Genomic DNA, 17,263 nt, shown 5'->3' on the forward strand with positions numbered 1-17,263 from the left:
CCAGGACTCTGCTTTTCCTAAGAAATGATTGACATGTCAAGCAAATGAGAAGTTAAAAAAATAGAAAAGCATGAATTTTAGAAACTTACTTCACATCTTCATGGATATTAGGCATATTTCCTTGGAATTGAGCCTTCTGCAGCAGTAGCTTATCAAGTTCTCTTTCAAATATTCTTGCTATTTCATTCGGTTTATTTCCATCCTGAATTCTAAATCACTAAAACAAAATGTCTTTGAATAGCACCCTTTTTTCTCCATCTTTAGCAGACTATTGAAGTGAGATGTCTCCACATTCCCTCTTCTCTCCTATGACTAATTTTAAGAAGCTTTCAATGCTGGGAAGACAGTGGTAGCTAAAAGACTGAAGAAAGAAATAAGTGTTTTAGGTTCAAAAGAGCAAGTTATTCATTTACTGAAGGAATGCTCAGGGAAATATTTAGCTTCTGAAATTAAACATTTAGAGAACTAGAGAACATTTAAATATGCCAGCCATGAATTTAGTTTGTCTACTATATTTTCTGAAATAATCAAATATATTATTTCATCAAAAAGAAATGAAAAAAAGGCATAATATGTTACTGATTATAACAAGTTTAGGTAAAGATGTGGAGATACTGGAACCCTTGTGCACCATTGGTGGGACTGTAAACTGATGCAACCGCTATGGGAACCAGTATGGAGATTCCCCCAAAATTTAAAAAAAAAATTCAACTGCCACAGTATCCAGCAATTTCAATAATGGGTTTATAGCCAAAAAACTTGAAAGCAGGGTTTTGAGAAGACTTTTACATGATGCTAATAGCAGCACTATTAATAACAACCAAGTGAACCCAAATGTCCACCAATAGGTGCATAGATACACAAAATGTAGTACATATAAATATGCCAGAATATTATTTAGCCTTAATAAGGAAGAAAATCCTGTTACATGCAACAACGTAGTTTAACCTTGAGAACATTATGCTAAGTGAAAAACATCACAAAAGGACAAATGCCACATGATTCCATTTCTATGAGGTATCTAGTCAAATTCATTGGAACAAAAATTAGACTGGTGGTTCCCAGGGGTTGGGTGGAGGAGGAAAACAAGATACCGTTTAATAGATATTGAATTTCAGAGTTGTAAAGTGAAAAAGTTCTGGATATTTGTTTCACAGTAGGGTGAATATACTTTATACTAGTGAACTGTTCATTTAAAAATGATTAAGACTATGGAAAAAAATATTTTGCTCTAAAGGATAGTTATTTAAATTATTCTCTGCCTATTGTTCTGTGCAGTTAGAATTACAATTACCAAACATACACAGGAAGAAATACTGATCATCAGTGTAAGTTTTCCAACCTAAATCGTGAATGGTGATTTTGTGCAGCTGGCTGGAAGTACATGGTCAATCAGAACACACACATTTGTGCTCTGAGTCTTGGATGGTAAGAGCTTTTGGGTTGGTGCCACGAGACCAATGAGACATCTTGGAGTTAAACCAATCATTGCTACCCCAAACTTCATTGAATTTAAGAACTGAACAAATTCTGAAGGTTCAATCATATAAAATGGAACACAAATCGCATATTGATGGAATCATAATTCAGCCTAAGTTTAAATCCTGTGTACCCCACCTAGCAACTATGTGGTTTTAGACATGTTATTGAACCTCTTTAAACTTTTAAGTTTTCTTTCTTGTTTCTGTATTATAAATGTATAGTAACTACCTGTGGAGCTCTACCTGTGTAGTAACCACCTGTGGAGCAGTGCAGTAGATGAGGCATGTGAATGCTTACTGCTGTGCTTGGCTCTGAACAAGCACTTAGGAAAGTGTGGCTATTATTACAATAACTTTTTATTGAAAGAGATATTTGAAGACAGAACTTTTCTTCTCAGTATTTCTGAGGGATAAAACAAAATCAAACTGCTTTGTGAGTCTCTAAAATTAGTTTTTTGAATTATTTAGTTTTTGTAGATTATTAGAGTCTTTCAAGTATTTCATTTTACCATGGCTACCTTCAAACTCTGTGACATTCCATGAGGTACCAGAGAGTTCTGACATCACCCTGAGGCAACAGAAAGAACAGCAGATTTTGAGTAATAATATGAGGGGGTAGTTTGCTGATATACTTGCCATGTCACACTGGGCACAAGTATAAACTTCACATTTTTAGGTGAATCTCCTCACCTGTAAAATTAATTTTTACTAAAACCTTGAAAGGAAACTCAATGTGAACAATTGTAATCTTACTTGGTAAGAAACTCAATATTATATAGATGAAAATAATAACTTCTTTAGAGTTATTTTGTATTCTTAAGAATCAAATATATGTAGGCTCTGTATGATTAGTATCTCCTCTTTGTAGACTCACTGTCTAAAGGAAAAAAGTAGAAGTCAATCACATGCAGGCTCACAATCATGGATAAAAAAGGCGGTATATATATAATTTTTTGATCTATACATTGAAAATGCAAAATAGTCTCAACCCTTAATTGCCTAATCCTCCATTCTGATCACTGTATTTCTCAGATTCTTACATTTTTTAGTCTTTCAAACAGAGGCTGAAATAAGATTCTGGGATATTTATTAACAGTAGTTTTTCTCCCTTTTTTGCTTATGGAAATAGGTGTAACATAAAGATGGAGCAATAGTTGTGTCATTAAAAATATCATTTAATATCATGATTGAGGAATAATGTAACACAACAGCTAACCTTTGAGTATGTTTTTATGTGCTAGTCACCTCTAAGAAATATATGTGGGTGATTTAACTTAATATGCACAATAATCTTGAGACACAAATTATAGTGAAGAAAACTGAGGTTCAGAGAGGTAAGGAAACTTGCCTAAGGTCACACAACTAATAAGTAATTTTATCAACACTGAGCTTAGGCCACCTAGCTCCTGAGTCAGCAAGCTCAGTCCTGAGACTTCCAATATCTTTCCTTAGATGCTCATGGATAACCTGATGTGCAGAAAGGGGCACTTTCTTCTACCACTTTGTGTATATTTTCCTACTCATTTCATTTAGCTAAAAGAGCAAGATCCTTTATTTAGGCAGGCCTGGGAAGCAGCAAGGCTAGGTCAAACTCAGGGCCTAAGATAAGATGAAAAGATCCAGAGGAAAACCAGAAGTTTGACATAAATCAAAGGGGAGGAGTTTCAAGTGTCAAGGAATAGCAATTGGAGGGTTTCAGGCAGGAAGAGATGAGTTTCAAGGGGCCAAGCACAGCCATAAATAAGGAATTACAACCAAAGCCAGGCAATAAGGCAGAAATGTGGCCTGAGGCAAGCCAGGAGCCCAAAGTCAGTTCAGATAGCCTAGAATCAAAAGAGTTATCCCTAGAGACAGGCAAAGGAGGAGGGAGTCAAGAATTTCAGGAGTTACGCAAGGGCAGTCCAAATCAGGAAGGTAGGAGGTGGCATTTATTTTAGAAGAGCTTAGTATATTTTCATCTTAGGAAAGAAACTGAGAAGACAATCTAGGTGGTCAAAATTACCACTGTAGTAGTGGGTGAATTAAGAGGATGACAGGAACAGGGTCAAGAGTAAATTGGAACTCAGACAACTCTGTAAGACTAACACACCATGTAAACACTGTAGATGAATATGTAACTAGGTATGCTAAGTATTTGGTTAATAAATGAATTTAGTTAGTGCTTAGGGTGCAGAACTTAGAAGCAAGGAAGACAACAAAATCAATTTATTTTTCAAGTTAGCAATGATCTATTCTACAACCACATTATGTCCAGAATTTTTTTTTCTTCTGGTACTTTTTGTCGTATTTTTACAATTACCCACACAAATGCACTCTATAAATAAATTTTGAATTCCTTTAAATGTCGATAAGGAAGCTAAGGTATGTGTGATGGACTGACAGATCTGGCTCCATGAGAATGTTATAGGCCGGACTCTAAAGGAAATGACTAAACAGACTCCATTTTGCTCTGAGACTCCATGTTATATAGGAAATAAACTTCTCCCATGGGAACACCCCGCCTCTGTGCCCATCATCAGTTACTTAGTGTGACATGTTTAATAATATACAATGACAATTCCTATGTAGTAAAGAATTGCTGTCTTTTGATTCCTATTGCTCCTAAACAATATACCACGTGAACAGTGATTGTGTGGATGTTAGTAACCATTCTTTAGTTTGTACCTAGGTAAGGGTCATTTTGACTCACTGCTCCCTCTGTGGATGATCTCATGATGTTAACATGTAATTTCGAATCATAGCAACAGACACTTATGATTAATGTGATTTTTGGTATAAGAACCCCTACAACCCTGTGGTCAGGGCTGTTCTCTGAATAGCCATTTTTTGGGGCATTGTGTGAGACAGTCAGCCAGCCAGCTTAATAAAGACTCTTAAATTTGGACTTCTCAGTGGTGATCGGTCTGTTCTTAAGCTGTGCCCCATAACAGTATGTATGAGAATTTACCATGATTTGTGATCCTCACTCATACAGAACTATGAATATTCTCCATATGAACTCATTTCTTTCAAAGTAAAAGAAATCCAGCTACTTTCTATCATGGATACACAGGTATCCATGTTAACTTATACATGGGAACATCAACTGACAGGAAAACTATGTTATCAATACCAATATTTTTCTTTAGGAAATTAAATTCTAGCAGTGTAGTCAGGAGACAGAATAGAACATGAAGAATAGGTTTGTTCTAAAGTTGATAACACTAAGTTATCATCAAAAAGGTTGCAATTGCTGGAAGCAGCTACTAATTTAAGGGCTGGGGAGCAAAGTTGAAATAAAAAAAAAAAACACAAAGGCTTATAGAGAATGGAGGCTGCATAGAACTGCAGATAAAATATGGGACACAGTTGAAAATGCAATATTTGGAACATATTTATACTAAATGATTATTCATTATTTATCTGAAATTAAAATTTAACTGGGTGTTCTATGTTTTTATTTGCTGAATGTGAAACCTACCTCTGTGAGGTCATAACCCAGAGCTCTACAGCTCTACAGATGGGAACTGCCAGCTGATGTTGGTGTTTCTGAATGGGGGGAAATAGGTCTGATTTTGCAAATCTTTGAGAAGTTCACATTGGAATCAGTGGTCCCTGCTGGAGTAAATCTGGAAAGATAAAGATACTCAAAGGAACTGTATAACCCAACCAGAAAGCAAATCCTTTCCTTTCAGTTTGCAGTCTCTCTCTGGTGCCCTCTATTGTCAGTATCTAGCAGGTAGTTGCTGGCAAAGCAGAAAGTAGAGACCCAGACCTAGCATCACAAAGCTCAACAAGGAAGGGTGGGTTCGAATTAGAGAGAAAATGTCTTAAAAACTGGCACATGTAGATATAATGTAACAACATTTAAAAAGGAAAATCATGTGATTTAATTGTTAATATCATTAATTTAGAAAATCTGCTGGTGATTAATTATAAACTATTGTTAAAGGAAATGTTTCATACATTTGATAATTTTCTAGAAAATACTATAAATTCTTTTAAGTAAAATTGTTTATTTAAAAGTTAATCCTTCCTCAAGGGCTAGCAATATATCTCAGTGGTAGGGCATCTACCTAGAATGCCTAAGGCCCTGGGTTCAATCCCCAGTACTACAAAACAAACAAACAACAATAACAACAGAATCCAAAACAAAAAACAAACAACAACAAAAAAAATCCCAAAACAAAAAACAAACAACAACAACAAAAATACAAGGTGTGTGTATATGAAAAAATTTAAAATACTATTTTGAATTAAAATTCTTCAGGTTCTACTGGCCTGAAATGCAATTTCAATTTTGAAAGTGTTTACAATATTATTTGTATAGTATGAGCACTCTTTCTAAATATATGTTGTCTCGCTGAATTTAAGAATTTCCTCCCCAATGTCATCATGGGTGATTAATCATTACAATCATTACTTTAAAGAATAAATCATTTAATATAGACTACTGCCTTAATAATAATTTTCTAAATCATCCCAATTATGTATTTTGCATCTCTTCTGTTTTCCATTTTATATGTTATATATACTACATAATTATTTTTTACTCTGGCTAAAAATCTTTGGAAACACAATATACCTTTCCTAGATCTTCACAATATAGCCTGTGGAACCAAATTATATTTTTTTCTTGATTGACTTGCTTAACATTATAAGCACAAATTATTATATAATTATGTTACTCATATACATAATAATATTTTTGAGTTTCCAAAATATTCCTCTAAATGACATAGATTTAATTATTTTCATTAGGGTACCACATGCATTTTAGAAAATGTAGATGATATTAAAAATGAAAATATACTAAAAAAACAAACAAACAAACAATATACCCACTTCCAAGAAAATCAGTTAACGTTTCAGTATATTTACCTTCAGGAATTCTTTTCAATTTAAAAAATAATATTTGTGACCACATTTTTATCTGCAAAGTTATATTCAGCTTCCTTCTCTTATCATAATGGGTATTTTTTTATGATATTAAAACTGTAAAATTAATAAATATGGACTTAATAGTCTCTGAATAGATGAGCCATAATTTACTTAAACACTATTAACAAAACATTACTATTTTAAAAAACATGACTTCAGGGTTTGTGTGTGTGTGTGTGTGTGCACACACGTGTGTTATAAATAACAGTGCTCTCCTCTGTCACTCTCAGTTATCACTACTTGTTAGTGGATCTACTGCTCTTTTCCAATTTGCCATTTCTAATCTGCCAAAGGTTTAGAAAGCATATAATCAAATGCATTAAGACTATCTAAATTCAGAGTTAATGTGCTTTGAATGAGCTTTTAAAGTCTTCTGAGAAAAATACATCAGCTTTGGCACATAAATGAGGTGTCATTCACTTAAGCAAATTAATTCCTACTCTTATTTTATAAAAATACATTCCTCCAGTTTCCTGACGGAATCAAATTGGTTGTTATCATTAAATTTATTTTGTGTAAACAAATGTGGGTGTCATTAGATGAGTTATCTACATCCACTTTGTACCAGCTGGAGTATCTAAAACAGGCACGAGTGTTTACATGTCCACTAAAATGAGGGATGAATAAGTGACCAAAATCATAGAATTTAATGTAGGCATGAAAACATTACCAATGCCTGTGAAACCATACTCAAGCTCATCAGCCATGGAGGATCTGTGGAACATTCTTTTCTACATGATCAACTGAGCGCAAATTTATTTAATTATAATAAAGCTTGTGAGCAAAACACAAAAAAGAACTAGTATTAGAAGACATTTTCACAATGCTTTGTGGACAGTGATTTAGCAACATGGATTAAGAGTCTTTAAAATCTTCCCACCCTTTTAAGACTCTATTCTAATAATTCAAAATGCAGACAAAAATGTATGTACAAAGATGTTCATAGTAGAATTATAAATACTATCAGACTGGAAATTTTGAGCATAACTATTAGCAACATGGTGAATGAATTTTGATACTTCTATAGTTTAAATTAATGCAAACATAAAAATGATATTTAGAATCACACTTTAATGATATCAAAAAAGTACGTTATCTGGTTAAAAAAAAAAGCAAAACTGCCTAAATATGTAAATAAAAGTAAAAGTTATGTGGAGAAAAGTCAAAAAAGAAATGTACACATTTTTAATGATTACCTCTGGCGAATGGAATTATGGTTGATTGTTAAATTCTTTATTTTTTTAAATATTTCTAAAACTTTACAAATGTGCTTTTTAAAAATTCAGAAATAAAGAATACATGTTTTGAAAATGTTGAAATCTAGAACCCATGGTAACTATAGTAGAAGCATATTTCTTGTATATAAGAATCCTATTTTCTCTCCATGATAGTTTGCATTTAGACAACCTAGTACTCTTATTGGAAGAATTGGGCAGATGCCCCTCAGTTTGATGGAGAGTAAGTTAAGTGGCCTCCTTTCTTCAGAGGCTATGTGTCAGGGTCTGCTAGTTTTCTCCTCTATATTTGCATTCATCTTCTGTTGTGATGGTGGGTTTAACTGTAATATGACTGTTCAGCAAAAGACCTTATCACCCAGACTCACTAGTTCCAAGTATAGCCATTTGAATATTTTATGAACAGAACCAATGAGGTAATTTTTGGGTTATATTTCTACAAAGAAAGTTCTGTGGGTACTTCTCTGGTTCTCCCTTTTCCCTGGCTGAAAGGCAGATGATGGAGGAGGTACTAAGAGAAGTCATTTTAAACCAAGAGATGGGTGTTGAATATTAAAGTATCCAGAGGAACTTGAAGGAATATCTAGCCTTGACACTAAAAAACTTGCCAAGAGGTCACTTAGTCCCAGATTGTTGTGTAGAACAAAAATAAACTTTGTGGGGTCTTTATTATAGCAGACAAATTAGGATGCTAATTATCACTGCTTCTATCTAGCAGAAGCAGCTGGGTTTGGTTGATTTCTTTTAGAAGATTAGATCACCACTAATTATTATAAAACTAAAATCACTATATTTAGTAGCCATTTCCCAACATTTAAATATCTTAAATAACCAATTCTATAAGCCAATTAATATAGCTATTTGCAAATGGAGAATACCATGATACTTGAAACCAGATGTCCCCAAAGTCATATGAGGTTCTTTGGAGAATGAATGCCTTCTTTTCCCAAATAAAAAAAAAATCACTTATTATAACCTATATGGCTCAGCCCCAATTGATGGAGAAGATTCAATGAATTTATTCATCAGAAAATTTTGGAAGTATGTTGAGGTCACATGACTTCTGATCAGTGCTGAAAATGAGAATTGGATTCTCAAATATTCACAATAGAATTCCAAGCCCTTTGTATTGGACATGTTAAGCATAAGGAAACCATTCTTAATGTCTTAAAATGCTATACTACATTAGAGAAGTAAGAGCAAAAGAATATAGTTGAAACATTGAAAATGGCTTTATTTGCAGAACTAATGGATATATAAGAAATTTAGTTTTTCCAAAGCCTGTTTCTCACTAACGGAAAACATCAGAAAACAAAATATATATGCAGAAAGTTAGTATTTGACCCAGTGCTTCTAAATTTATTTAACAGAATCATCACTGAATATAGTCTCTATCAAGCAGACATTTTTCTTACAATACTTCACTCAATAAATATTTGCTTAAATTTAATTTCTGAAAGTATAAGATAAACCTTAAGCTTCCTTTTCCTAAATACCTATATATAAGATACATGTAATATATGATATATATATATATATATGTATACGCATATATATTGGATATACCTTTGATTTTTAATTTTATGTGTCAACCTGAGTAAACATCCAGAGATTTGGCCAAATATTATTCTGTGTGTGTTTGCATGGATGGGATCTTGATGATTAACACTTGAATTGGTAGACTGGATAGAGTACATTGCCCTCCTAATGTGTATGGGCCTCAACTAATCAGATGAAGACTTGGAGGGAACAGGGTAAGAGACAACTCTCCCTGCCTGAGGATGCCCATTTTTCTAGCCTTCAGACTTGAGCTGAATCATCCCCTTTTCTTGGGACTCAAGTTATTTTGCTCTAGAAGTGACATCATTGACTCTCCTGGTTCCCCGCATTTCAGAATCAAGCTGGAATTACATACTGGCTCTCTTCTGCTCCCAGTTTGCTGACTGGAGATCTCGGGACTTCTCAGCCTCCATAGCTGTGACAGTCTATCCCTTATTATAAAATCTCTTCACACACACACACACACTCACAGTATATTACTATTACTAAGTTTTGGATTTGTTTGGGATTCGATCTTCCTCTTTTTCTATTTCTCCTTTTTGGAAGAGGAATTTCTGTCCTAGGTTTGTCTATCCATCATTGTATTTTGCAAGAATATAACTTGCCTGGTTTCTCAGTTTTATAGTTGGAGAGCGATTTGTCTCAGGATGAATTGTAATATGAATTATTTAGATGACATTTTGATGAAATTTAGACTTTAGAGCTGATGGTGAAATAACACTTAGGGTTGTTGGGATGGAATCAATGTATTTGGCATGTGAGAAGAACATGTATTTTGGGGGTCAGGGGCAAAATGCTGTGGGACTGAATCATGTTTTCCCAAATTCATATGTTGAAACCCTAACCCCCAATGTGATGTGATCAACCTTTGGGAGATACTTGGGTTTAGATGAAGTCATAAGGATGGGGCTCTCATTGTAACAGCGCATGCTTGCTCTCTCTTGCTCTCTGGCGCTCTCTCTCTCTCTCTCCCTCCCACGCATGGACACAATGAGAAGACATTTATTTACAAGCCAGAAAAATAACCCTCTCAGAACCTGACCATTCTGGCTCCCTGAAATTTGAGGTTCAAACTCAAGACTGTGAAGGGAAAAAAAAAAAAAAACCTCTATTATTTAAACCACCCTGTCTATGGTCTTTTGTTACAGCAGCCCAAGCTGATGAATACAAAAACCAATGCCCCTCATATAGCTGGTTTGACCTCCAAATTAGAAATAGAATCCATGATTCAAGGTTAAGATAATTGGTATAACTTCATACCTACCTGCTTCATTGTGATATAATGGACAAGTGCTCTTAGTTGATTTATTTAGGCCAAACATCAGAATTTTGTTTGAGAGTGGATAACTTGTACTCTTCTTTGCTGAATGTGAAGAAGATACCATGTAAGAGGTTCAGGTTCTCAACTACTCACATTAGAACACTAGGAACTTTATACTGGCTATCTAAACCATGAAGAAGCCTGAATGTGAACAAGTTAGCTATCTTGGGACTACAAAGCAGGAACTGCACAGAATAGAATCAACACCAGAGAAGCAGTCAAGAAATGGAGAGAACATGAAATGGGTCCTTCTCATACCATCTCAGTTAGACAGGTTCAGCCTCATGTTAAGTTTTTTATCTCTGGATTTCAGTCACATGTGCCTATGAACTTTTTTAATTTGTTTAAATCAATTTGAGACATTATCTGTTACTTATAACCAAAAGCAACCTATTAGGAAGAAATTGAGAAAAATTCATTAAATCAATGAGATTTCATCTCATACTTCTGGTGACACCAATCCCCTCCCTTAAAGGTAGCCCTTATTTTTTCTTTTTCTCTGTTATTTTTTTAATAATTACATTATTTTAGTATGTTGAATTTCATAAAGCACTGATCTTATATCGCATAGGACTATAGTGGAAAAGAAACATTAATGCTTAGTTTACTTTGAGTCAGGCATTTAATGTACACTATTTTATTTAATGCAAAAATTGAGAAGGTAGGTTTACCATTAACAAATGTGAGAAATGAGGCTCATGAAGACAAGATACCCAAAGTCATACACAGTTAATCCAGCTGCTGGGTCTTGAAGCTCAACTCCTTTCCTTACATTAGTTTGCCTTAGATGAATAATAAATTCCAAATAAATAAAAACAGGCTAATGCAGGTACTCTTTAATACGTGAGTTTGGGAAATTTGGCTACCCCTGCCTCAATAGATTTGTCTAACATTTTAAGAACTGCAAGTGTGCTTTGGGAAAATTGAGAATTTTCCAGACCATGTTAAGATAACTTCAGTGTCTCTAAACTAAGACATATTTCATTGACTCTGAAAAAGAAAGAAAGAAACAAACAAATAAAAAAACCTTTGTGTTAATTTGAACAGTCTGACAACTAGTAACTACTTTCTCTCAAGTTTTAGCCACAATAGGCACCATATGTCTCAAATGATGCTTTACCAAAGAGCTATTTTCAGATTTTTCTTCCATCTCTCCAAGCTAGTCAGAGCGCCACAGTTCAAATCTAGCTCTATTGTTAAAGCATGATTCTTGGTCATTCTTCTGCTTTTCTACTGTAATTTCTCCTTTGATTTTTTTTTTTTTTTTTTTTTTTTTTGTTCTTTTCCATAATGATCTCTTTCCCCTGCAGGTGGAAGCCAGCCTCTTCACTTATTTTTCTATCACTGCTTTCTAGCATGCATTGAAGTTCAAGTTTCCCATTTGTTTCTCCTGTTTAACTCTTTCCTTTTCGAAGTCTCCATTCCCTCCCTTCTCAGTCTTCATATTGTCACTAATCCTCCTTCCTAACTGTTCATGTTGAGTACTTCATAAATAGCAAAAATGTCTTTTGTCTTTTTTTTTTTTTTTTTTTGCAGTGCTGGAGATTAACCCAGGGTCTTGTGCTTGTGAGGCAAGCACTCTACCAACTGAGTTACATCCCCAGCCCACAAAAACATGTCTAAAGTTATTGGAAACCACTAACTGATCATAACAAACTGAGCTCTATGAATACAGACACTGCAAAATAATTGGCTATGTACTTCCAGATAGTCTAGAATATCTTCAAGAGGAAAAAAAAAAAAAAATCTCAAGTCAATTTCTCTGGAAATGTAGACACAGGGGAGGCAGCATTAATGATTGTCCTGAATGTCAAAGTCAGAGAACATAAGGAAGCACAACTGGATATTATTGGATTTATTGTTCACATAAAAATGGATGATAAAAATGTGAGCATGAATCACGGTTGGGGGTAAAACTCAGATCAAACTATCAAAGCCACACCATGACAGTATGCTGACAAGAATGTGGTAGCTGTGAAAATTATGTAAGGTCACATTCAGCTGCAACGTGTTCTGCCTGTTTCAAAGCATTTGCACCTAGAGATATAAATAATAATCTATTTACCTTGGTAAGACAAGATATCCCACATAGATTTAATGTTTCATTACATAAAGGAAAAATATTGTATAGACTATAAACACTTCAGAGTTTTATAGCATTTCTGGATTTCATAACAGTTTAGGATTAATTTAAATGAACAATATAATCAAAGTACTCAAATGTGAAGTATGATTTACTGAAAATGATTTTAGTGTAGAATGGTAGAATGTCAAATTGAGAATGTCAGTGAAAAATTTATATGAATGAACTACTTTGCTATCATTTCTTTCAAATTAACCAAATTAGTGAAACAAACAAGACAGAAATTATTTTATACTGTTTCAGCAAGGCTAGATCCTTGTGGGGTTAATGGATCTTGAATCTCGGAAAATGGTTTGAAAAGCTGTCCTAGGCTGGTAACATAGCATGCAGAATGGATACTATTACCACTCAGCATTTAGCATGCATTTAAATGTTTTTTAAACTGATTTTTAAAATGTTTGTCAACATAATGCCTAATATCTACAACAGCACAGGGAAATGGCTAGTCTGCATTAACTGGATTGTAAATTTATGTTATCTTGTGGAAAACAATTTGCAATATATAATGTTACCCTACATCATGAGGAGATTATTTGAACTTAAGATTTCTACTTTCAAGAAGTTATACTAAAAAAAAGAAAATCACTGAGAAGAAAGAAGAAGGGAATAAGTTTATTTATAGGCATGTTGACTTAAACACTCCTATAGGCAAAAATGAATGAGCAGAAAACCAGGCAAGTCCCTTAAAAATAGAGTGTCAATTAAGTTGTGGTTATATTTATACTTAGAACCCTATATAATGATTTAAAGGATGATAGAGAATTATATTTATTGACACAGAATAGACAGAGAGGATATAGTAGGTTAAAAAGAGTACCGAGCATGCACTCTGTGACTAGCATGCTTCAGATGGTTCTAGATGCTGATGCAGCAACAAAGCAGTGAAGGAAGGCAAGCACCTCCCAGACTCTGTGGAGCTCCTGATACGGTGCCAGCGTAGAACCATATGCGATTAAATGTTTTTGCAAATGTGTTACACGATATTTACATGCAGTTAGAAAATGTGGCCCATTCCCTAGAAAAGTAGCTTTCTCTGGAAAATGTGTTTACACTTAATTTCTTCTATTTGCTTATATTTTTTAGTATCTTATATGATGAAAAAATAATCATGTTACTTTAAAAAACTGAGCTATTGTTAACAACTGAGCTAATGATATTTCCTGTCATTCAAGAAGAAAGCCACTTTCTCATGATTAGATATATATATTGCAGTAAGGTCAATGTTAGACTTCAGGAAGGACGGTTGTTTTCAGTAGATTCCATAATTCTTTTTATCAAGATAACTCAGAAGGAAAAAAATGATTTTTTAGGTATTTTCTACCATGTTTTTGATCTATATTTTATCATCCTACTAATATATTCTCCAAGATTATAATCTTTTCTATAGAGACCAAAGGCGAAAGGCCTGAAGCTTTCATAGAAAAGGCAGATCTGAAATTTCCAAAATTACATAAAATAAGAAAAGAAATACAATTTATTGAGAACCTGGCAAATGAAGGATTCTGTGTTTGACAATTTATAAACTTTCTTATTTATTTATCATAATCCCATGAGGTAGGTATTCTCCTTTTTTTTTCATATATGAAGCAGCTCAGAAAGATATTTTGTTCATGTTCACAGAATTAGGAAGGGAGGAAACAAGATTTAAATTCATACTGGTTCCAAAACAGTCCTTCTTTCATGACCTGATTGACAGAATGGAAGAAAAGAGATAATAAGGTACATAATCTAAAAAGTCATAGAATTTTAGATTAGAAAAGAATCTTAGAGATGATGTGTTTCAATTTCCTCATACTATAGGTGGGAACCCAGAGACTGAGAATCAAAACTTGTTCAGGGTCACATTCCCCCAGCACTAGAGAGAAACAATCATAAAATATCATAATTTGAATCATGAAGCAATAATTCTACATTATTTTGGCCATTTTTCAGTGGCTGTTAGTAAATTATTCAGTGATGGCATATAATCCAAATAGATAGCCTTATGCAATAAATTCCATTTACATTTTAATTGAAGATACTCTCTATCTATTAATAAATCAGAATGGAGAGCTACACAAAAATTTTTTAAAAATTGTTTAGTTATTATCTTTATTTAGTTTGTTTTACCCCTTATCAACTCATCCTGAAAATTTTGTTTTCTGAAGGGATGCATAAAAGATTGATTTTAAAATTATGCAATATATTTACTATTTTGACACATCAGTGTGAGCTTCCAAATGGTCCTCATTTTATTAATATTTGTATTTGGTATTACAATGAATTTTGGCAAGCCAACTCCAGAGAAGTAACTCCTTCCTTGAGTAATTATTTAGCAATGTGCTCACAGAAAGCAATGTAAACACATCAAGTTAAAAAATGGATATGAACTCATTCTTCTCTAGGAAAAGCACAAAACAAAAGTGACATTAAAGTAAGTTTCTCCCCTTTTTTAAACAGCATTTTTAAAAAGTATGCGGTGCTGATGAAATCATAGAGCATCTGGTGAAGTAGTGAGTCATCTTTTTAAAATTTAAGGAACTTACCTGAAGTGTCAGGTCCACCATCCTTGAATATAAGTAAACTTAACATCCCAGAAACCTCCATAGGCACAACAAGCTTGCATAAAAGTCAAAGTGCCCTCTGTTTCTTCTCCTTGCACCCATAGAGGCACTAATAGTGGGAAAATGAAATAATCCCATGAGAGTCAAAACAAGTAAATTTCTAATTCAAGTTTGTTAAAGCATAGTGAATGAAAATGAGAGGGCATGTAGCAGTATTGTTTGATCAGAGAGCGAGATCTACATGTCCCTCAGGAATGTCCAGTGACTACACCACCATCTGGAGCCCCAGTGACTGTGACACCTTGCTCAGCAAATGTTAAAGTCAGGGCAGGCAGATGCTTCCGGAGAATGTCCCCAGATTATATGTCAGGGTTCAGGACAAGAACTACCTCTGGATGACTGCTTTGAGCAATCCTGGCCAACTTTATACAGCTCCTGGAGAAATAAAATAAGTGAGTCAAGAGTATCAGTGCTAACAGGAGAGGATTATGGGTGGGTTACATGAAAATGGCGTGGAGGTAAAACCTGAAGTAGCTTATGAAGCAGAAATCTGTAACCAGTGGATGTCTCAAACTTGCCTTGGCAAGCTTAAGTCTCTATTACATAGGTATGGACCCTTTTACAACAGGTGCCGCAACACACTACAGGCTACGCTTTTCCAATTTCAGCACCACTAAGACTGTTTGTTTAAAATACAGACTCTTGGGCTCTACCCAAGAGATTCTAGCTTTCTCCTTATTACATTTAGTTTTACGTTTCTCCGTCGTTTTAAACCATGAGGTCTTTTGAAATGGAGGGTGTGCCCTTATAAAAAGAGGCCCAACTGTGCTGGCTAGCCCTTCTTTTTTTTCTTTCTTTCTTTTTTTTTCTGTGCTGGGGATTTGAACCCAGGGCCTTGTGCTTTTGAGACAAGCACTCAACCAGTTGACCTATATCCCGAGCCCCATGGCTAGCCCTTCTGCAAGGCCCCACCTATGAAGCAGACAGAACCCTTATTGCATAATGAATCTTTTGATGCCTTAATCTTGGACTTCTCAGTCTCTGGAACTGAAAGCAATAACTTCCTGCTATCTATAAAGTACTCATTCTAAGGTATTTTATGATAACAACCCAAAAGGACTAAGACAAAAATTGGTCCCAGGAAGTGGGGTGCCACTATACCAAATACCTAAAAATGAGGAAATAACTTTGGAACTAGGCAAAGGCAGATACTGGAATGTTTTTGAGGTACAATGCCATCAAAGGGGACTTAAGGGCAATTCTAGGAGGGCTTAGAAGAAGAGAACTATATAGAAAGTTTTGATCTGTATAGAGATTAAGTGGTCATGAAAAGAAAGTTGGTAGAAGCATGGACATCACAGATCATTTTTATGAGGTCTCAGAAGGAAATAAGGAGCATATTGGAAACCAGAAGAAAGGTCATCCTTGTTATAAAACAGCAAAAAAAATGTGACTTTATTGTTTATGTGGTGATGTTTTATTGATGGTGGAAATTCTGAGCAATAAAGTAGAAATATTGACAGAAGAAATACCCAAGCAAAATGTTGAGGACATGACATGGCTTTTCTTGACTGCTTACAGTAAAAATGCCAGAAGAAAAAAAATAAAGATAGAATTTACTATCAAAATGGAAGCTGACATGAAGATGTGCAAAATTCTCAGTCTAACACACAATCATTGACACTCTTTCTTTAATTAAGAATTAGTGCTCAATTCCAGAGAAGGGTTTATATAACCTATATCTGTTCTTGAGGTAGGTTAATTGGAATTTGGGGCAGGTGGGATAGGGAGATACATGGATATGAACAGTGTCCTGGGTGTGAAATACATAGGGAATACCACTGTTAATTGGAGAATGATTTATATTAGTAATAAGATGCCAAGAGACTTGGGGCAACTTGGATAGGAAGACGATTATAATATTGGTAAGGCAGGCTAAGATCTAACCAGTATATGTATCTGATACATATACTTTTATACTGTGTGACAAGTAGCTGCTGCTTCAATCCCCATATTGCCTTCTCCTTCACTGTCCAGGTTCCTTCACTTGACTCATCAGA

The 17,263-nt window shown here is 34.5% G+C and overlaps 1 protein-coding gene across 5 annotated transcripts in view; it reads right to left on the reverse strand.

Annotated features, from left to right (window-relative positions):
* Positions 1-17,263, reverse strand: part of Oxr1 (oxidation resistance 1) — a 420,876-nt gene that overhangs the window by 157,245 nt on the left and 246,368 nt on the right. Inside the window, exon 1 of one of the 5 annotated variants that reach the window (XM_047543820.1) lies at positions 90-220. The exons of the other annotated variants lie outside the window; for them this stretch is intronic. The gene's annotated coding sequence lies outside the window, so the exon portion shown is untranslated. Of the gene's footprint in view, positions 1-89; positions 221-17,263 lie in introns of those variants that run through there. 5 annotated transcript variants of the gene reach the window in all.

The sequence above is a fragment of the Sciurus carolinensis genome, chromosome 1 (genome assembly GCF_902686445.1).
Source record: "Sciurus carolinensis chromosome 1, mSciCar1.2, whole genome shotgun sequence".
NCBI classification, from domain to species: domain Eukaryota; kingdom Metazoa; phylum Chordata; class Mammalia; order Rodentia; family Sciuridae; genus Sciurus; species Sciurus carolinensis.